The sequence below is a fragment of the Bactrocera latifrons genome, unplaced genomic scaffold, assembly GCF_001853355.1.
Source record: "Bactrocera latifrons isolate USDA-ARS-PBARC rearing strain unplaced genomic scaffold, ASM185335v1 scaffold_6, whole genome shotgun sequence".
Lineage (NCBI taxonomy): Eukaryota > Metazoa > Arthropoda > Insecta > Diptera > Tephritidae > Bactrocera > Bactrocera latifrons.
Genome location: NW_017537267.1, coordinates 1646212 through 1653631, shown reverse-complemented (window position 1 = coordinate 1653631; position 7420 = coordinate 1646212). Strand labels below are relative to the sequence as shown.

General features: G+C 32.4%; 1 protein-coding gene across 1 annotated transcript in view; it reads left to right on the top strand.

Annotated features, from left to right (window-relative positions):
- Positions 1 to 7420, top strand: part of LOC108974937 (cAMP-specific 3',5'-cyclic phosphodiesterase-like) — a gene marked incomplete in the record, with an annotated part of 163394 nt that overhangs the window by 1971 nt on the left and 154003 nt on the right.

Genomic DNA, 7420 nt, shown 5'->3' with positions numbered 1-7420 from the left:
AGTTTTACTCTAAATAAAATATTTAATGATTACTATTTTATGCATTTTGAAAAATTAAGTTTCAAAATTAAAAAACAGTCTGAATATTATAATTAAAGTAATTTCTTTGTACCTTTTGATTTGCCAAAAATTTTAATAATTTTTTTACCGCACCCGAAAAATTTAAATTTCAAAATTAAAATAATTTTTCTAGTTTTCATGTTGTTGTTTTCTTTTTCATTTGTCAAACATTTTTATTTTTGTTTTTTATACAATTGATAAAAATTTAATTTCATAATTATAACATTAAATTAAAAATTTCAATATTGTAATTCAAATATTTTTTCTTTTGTTTTCCTACTGCGTATAAACCATGCACCAACTTGTACCTTTTGATTTGCCAAAAATTTTAATTATCTTGCTGCTGTCTAGCCACCGTGTTAGCCGCACCCACATATTAGTATTAATTAGAAAAATCGTATACACATGCATATACACACATACATTTACAAATGTACATATAATAACTTATGAGACACACGAAAAGAGTGTGAAAGAAAAAAATGTAAACAACAATAAAAAACACATAAAACAAATATTGTTTTGGACCGTATTGTAATTTCTTGTTATTATACTCGTCTGTACCCTTTCTAGCATAAATTTATTGCTTTGCATAACATGATATTCTAACAGTCTGCAGAATTTCAATTAACAACACCTGGTAACAGAAAGCAGGTATTGATTAGGAGCCATAGTCGCAGCAATTGGCTGCTGAAAAAAGTTTGAAAAAGTTTATTTATATCAATATTCTCGGTAAAATTCTAAAAAGATTCATTAAGTATATATTATATTTTTTGAAATAAAACAAAAAAAATGTTAATTTTGAACCTTAAATTTATTTTAAAACTTAAAAATGTATGAATAAATTATTGTATGTTAGAAATTTTTAAATTAAATTCTAATTTTTTTTATTAGTTTTTAATACATACCTATATTCTGCAAACAAAATTCTGCTCATAATCAATTTCTTCTAATTATTATTATRTGTATATTATATAAAGTTTCATTTTTTTCATATTCATTTGTCTCCATTAACTCAAAAAAAAATCTTTAAATTTTATACCATTTCCATCCTCAATCGAATTTTTTTTTATCAAAAATCTATTAAGTCACTTGCGCTTTACAAAATGTTGTTAAATAGTGTACGACAGTGTAATATTTTGCACCCATCAATAGCTTTCTCGACATACACAGACAGCACATAACTCTGTCTAATTTATGTATGTATTTATTTATTCTAAGAATGGCATAGTTGAAATACATTTCTCTGTCGGCAAAAGCACTCAGCCACACTATTTTCGCACAGTACAACCACCATACGCCAGCAATTCTGCAATTACACAAGCCTGTCTGTACTCGTACTCTCGTTTCGCAAATGCGGCCCGTTAGAAAATTTGGTATGTGCAGCGTGTTGTGGCAATCACTTGAATACAACAAAAGCAAATCACTTTTGATTTATACGCAACTTTCGAAATTTGATGTTCGCATCTGGAATTTTATATCTCAAGAGAAATTTTGTAATCCGTAATTTGCCGAAATTGTGTACCTCACTGGCAGCCAATAGAACACGATATTTTACGATAGTAATTCGGAGCATTGAATTCCGTTCGTCGGTTTATTGCATTCGATTTGCAAATTCTTGCGCCAATATGAACATTGAAAATTTGCTTAATTCATACAGCGTTGCTACATATGATAAATAAATTAAATTGCAGTTTCTTTATTTCAACAAGACACAACAATACACCAGTATTTATGAATAAAATAATCCAGTTATCTAGTTAGTTATGAAAGTGATATAGAAAGAGTTGCCACGTATGCAAAAAACATTATACATCTTTGAAAGCAATGCCAGAATATTAAAAAAAAAAATGTTTAAAAGGGTTGCTATCTATGCAAAAATAATATGAGGAAGTTCCGAATCGTTAAAAAAGTAGTAATTGTGAATAAAATATTTTTGTAAAAAATATACCAGAATTAAAAAATATTTAAAGAGTTGCCACTCATGGAATTTAAAAATAGCAGTTCGGTTAATTTTCTTAATGCAGTATTTTTGCATACATTATTTTCACTTAAATATACCAGTATTTTTTAATTATTTATAAGAGGCATGATCAAAATTACGAAAACCATTTCTATAGAGTTGCCACCTAAAAACATTAGCAATAAGTTCTTTATTTCATGAAAACAAATACTTATAATAAAACTTGCCAGCATTTTTGAGTAAAATTAAATAAAGCGTTGCCATCTTTTGTAAATGTAACAACAGTTGAATTCTTGATTTACATTATTTAAAAAAAGAAATTACTAGTAATAAAAATTAGCAGTATTTAAAAAAATACCAGCATTTTTTTACAGAACTTACCAGTATTTTTACAAAGTCTGCTTACTTACCAGTATTTTTACCAAGTCTTAAAGTCTTTTTTATTAAGTTTTACTACTATTTTTAGAAAATGTACTAGTATCTCTTACAAAATTTACCAGTATTTTTCAAAATGTACTAGCACCTTCCTTACATAACTAGTATTTTTTACAAAATGTACCAGTATTTTTTTACATAATTTACCAGTATTTTTTACAAAATGTACTAGTTTTTCAAAAGGCACGAATTCATTTCACGAATTCAGCCTCACAAGCATACACATTTATCTCATTCTTTCAATTAATTTTTAATTTGACTCTTTTCCACGATACCACCCTGCTATCAAAACACTTGACACTGCTAAGAGGGTTGCTCAAAAAAATTTAATATCAATTAAATAGAATTGAGGTTTTCCATTACAAATCAAAGGAAAATATCTGAACGAATTCCGAAATGCAAATAAATGTTTGCTTTGAAGTGTATGCGCTGAGTGAGTGAGCACGCTGCCTCGACGTCACAATGGCAGTGTTGACAAGAAATAACATTAAATTAGACAAGCAATAGCAGTAGCTACAACAACAATGTTATCTGTCAGCAACAAAGCAATCTTCAATCAAAATAGCAATAACAAAAGCAACAAAATGAAATGTCAACCACAAAGGAAAGCAAAACCAAAAAAAAAAAAAAAAAAAAAAAAAAAAAAAAAAAAAAAAAAAAAAAAAAAAAAAAAAAAAAAAAAAAAAAAAAAAAAAAAAAATAGTAATAACAAACAACAACAAGTACACACTTTGACGATAAAGCGCCATAAGAGCGACAGAGAACAACATTAGTCAACGGGCAATAAGTAAGCGCGTACGCACAAGACATCATACATATGTATGTATGTACAGGCGCACGAAAACCATGTTTTGCAAATAAGACTGCTGTTAGTAAAGCAAATATCATGAATATAGAAATCCACAAATCCAAATAAATCTATGCTGCTCCATACAAATCGGCCAAACGAAAATTGCCGTCTGCCTTTGCGGTAAGCACCGAACGTACTTAGTGCGCCACCCCGCCAGCCACCCAGCTTCGTAACGGCTGTCGATAATCAGTTTGTGCACGTATACAGCGAACAGATGATGCTCGCCACGCCAAGCTGTTGCTAGGTTGCTACGAGCGAACTTACTTAGATGGAAAATGATTCGACTGCTTTTAGTTAGAAACAAGTTGACGTGTTTGGCAATCTGAATTTTCAGTAAGACAAAAAAAAAAAAAAATTGTAAACAGTGAATCCAAAAGTGGTTAAATTATTGCAAAAGCTTTGAATTCGTTGGACTGGAAAAAATGTTATGGCATAGGTGACGCTCGCATCAGAATTAATATTCATTTTCTAGCTAGTTGATATGGAAATTTAAATATAAATACCTTTTTTAACGATAGGGTTATTCTAAAATTTTGTTAAAATGCAAAGAAATTAAGTTTCTGTAAATAAATTCATTTAGTACAAAAATCGTCGTATTTTCTCGCCGCATTAGGGATGTCGTGAATTATTTGAGTTTCTTAAAAAAAATTTTGTGGTGAAATTTGAGAAACTTATTTTGAATAATATGTAGGTTGAAATCGACTACAGAAATGTCAGTACTTATCTGTGATCCATTTCGAGATTCCCTACTTTTTTTTAGAGAGAAATGCAGAACTTCAAATTTAATTAGAAATATTTATTGTCATTCGAAAGAACATTATTTGGCTTTTATTTTGAAAATTACCTCTTTCAAATGTTGGCCAAAGCTACGTCTCGGATGGTCCGTCCGTTGGTTCCAATTTTCGGTGTCTCTTTGAGTATTTCAACTGGTAACTGACCAAGGACACGATGTTTTGATCCAAGGCCTGAATCCAAGCGGTATTGTCCGCATAGACTTTAAGCTTTACATATCCCCACAGAAAAATTTTACGGGTGTGATATTACGTGATCTTGGGGGGCAATCGCTCGGGCCAAAACGTGAAATTATCTGCTTACCGAAGTGTTCTCTCAATAAGGTCACTGATTGGTGCGATGTGTGAGATATGACGCCGTCTTGTTGAAACCAAATGTCGCCGAAATCACGGGCGAAAGTATGGGCAGATGATTCCACTGACCCAAAACACCATATCAAACTTCTTTGTTTTTTTTTTTTGTTTGTTGATGAAATTGCAGCGCGTGAATCTCTTCAGGTTTCTCTTCGTCGAAATTCCGCCATTTTTCTTGTTTACAGACTAATAGAGCCTGGAATGGGCCTCAATGCTATAAAAAAAATTTGGCTCGAAAACGTCTGATCTTATTGGTATTTTTCAAGAGCCCATAGAGCGAAGCGGCGGTTCCTCTTAGGAAAGTCGAGTGACTTCAGTTCTTGTACAAACTTGGTACGCTTTCAATTTAAGATCTCGACGTATTTGTAAAATGCGCCTAGTCGTTCAATACGACACTCAGCTAAGGCTCATGCATGGTATGACATAAAAAGGCTATTGCAAAAAATTCTTATACTTGGATTACTCGTTGGAAGATGACAGGATATGTGTACAATTTCGAATCGATATTCCAAAAACTGGGGGATTATTTCGGGTACATAGAGACTTAGACTCAGTTAACAAAAACCTTTTTGGAATATTCAAGCTTGCCTTGTACTTTATAATTTAATGAAATTTTATTATATTTCCTAGTAGGCTAAAATTCATTACATCTACGCGCTGAGTTGAAGAGTTCAACAACGACGGCTGACATAGTTAACATCACAAACGCACACATACATATAGACCGCTAATAGCAAATACAGTTGCCAGTGCGGAGAGGGCGGTAATATGTGCGCGACCAGTTGAACACAAAAGACAGTCAAGGCAAAGGCTTTGGCATCAAAGCAGCGCACCCACACAAGCACGCGGCACAATCTGTATACTTATAATATGTATGTGATATTTTCTTATTCAGCTGATTTATAACGAGGAGTGCGCTTTGTCATTGCATTAACACGAGAATGATTTTCAAATGTTTCTAACCTTAATTTGCTGCGCCTACAACCTACAGAAAGTTACTCAGCGGTGTCCTTATATTGGCGTCGCCAAGCAACGCGTAAAAATTAAGAAAATTTCACGAATTTCATTGTGCTCCCGAATCCAATAAATGTTTTCTAAATAAATTTATTTTTTTTTTTTTTTTTTTTTTTTTTGCTGGTGAAGCGCTTTCAAGGTGCTCGAGCTGATACTAATGCGTTAAGTGGAGAAATAAGACAATTTTCAAGTACTGCACGGGAAATTTGCCCAGACCACGACGAGTGCGCGCATAAATTTGTCTAATATTGCGCGTAAATAAAGCAAAATCAAAAGTAAATCGGTATTGAATGCAAACAGAATTATTATTATGTTTTCGATATTTGTTTTTGTTTTTTTCTTACTTGTTCTTCAATATCACCGAAGAGTCTTTTTGTGCGCCCTGCTAAGCTGATTAATTGGATTTTGAGGTTACACAGCGGCACACGCGCAAACTTCAAAGCTTTCACGTGTGTGTGTTCAGGCGTGGGGTCCACACGCTGCACGCTCGCATGCCGTCTTTGCACCTCAATCTCATCAACTGTCTGCAGCAGCTCCATTTTCCTATGCGATAAGCACAGTAGTGTGTATATCTGCGTGTTAGAGTATGTATGGTGGGTGTACATGAGGGTATTTGCGCGCTTTCCCCCCACACACATACACCTTCAGTCATTAGGATTTTACCTTTTTCTACTTTATTCGGTAAAGTTAGTTTTTGCTCAAATGCTTTTTTTTTTATATGTTTTTCCTTTTTTCCTTTTTTTATTTCTATTTTCGTTTTGTAAAGGCAAAAAGTTTCGCTTAATAGGAAACTCTTTTCTTGTACTCTAGTTGTCGCTACGCCTTTGATTTGGCATTCTAGCATGGGGACAGTGAGTCCAACGAACATTTCAGGGCCACTCATTCGGTGCACATTTATATGACTTTGTTTGCTTCTTCCCTTTGCTTTTCACCGCTTTCGTTTGACCTCGTCTCCTGCCGCTTGAAATGCTGTAGCTCGTTTTGTTTATCTTTATCTTCAGCTTGGTGTCATTTCGTTGGTAATGAAATACCTACATATTTCACTCACCTCAYGTGCCCTGCAAAGAAAAATTAATTAATTTTTTTAATTTCTATGAAGCAGATTGGTAGGGAGAAAGCGCCTCACCTGATTAAGGTAAGGGATAATGTTGGTTGAGGCTGCGAAGGTAGGATATTAATTAGATTTACATGTTTATATAATCAAAAAAAACTAATTTTCTTAGTTATGTATGCGCAATTTTAGAAAATTTATTTCGGTTATTCATCAAATTTGGCGTTTTTGTAATATTTTTGATGGGAAAGTACCACATTCTAAGTTCAGCATACTTCTTATTTCAACCGTTAGGAGCGAACCACCGAATAGGGGTACTTACACCTATAACGTGCTCATTCGCTCACAGCGGGATTCAGTGCGGATTGCTTCGTTATTTTTGTATGAACTTGCTAAAAATTAAGATGTAGACGTAATGCCCCTTAAAGTAGGCAATGCTTGTTGAAACATGTTGCGATATTTTTTCTCTTTCAATATTCTTATAAATTTCTCCCTTGCTAAGGTTATTTCATGATCCTGTGCCACTAAGAACACTGTTTGCATGTTGTTTTGAAAATTTACCGGCTTATGCGCCTAAAAGAAGCAGCAATTTAAAGTACTATATATTATATATAAAGAAAAGCTTACTTAGTACTCATTAATAATTATGCATACGCTTTCTTACAAATTCAAACTACAGATAAAATTGTTTCTATGTATTTACTGCTCGAAACTTCTTATTTTTAATAAATCATAACTAAAAAAAATTAGGAAGTTAAAAAAATTTAAAATTAAAAAAACTGGAAAAATGTAAATAATGATTACATTTAAAAAATTAAACAAAAAGTGATTTTTATTTTATCCTTCTATGCCAAATTCATGAACCCATGTCTCATCGGCAATTATAATACTCTTTATGAATG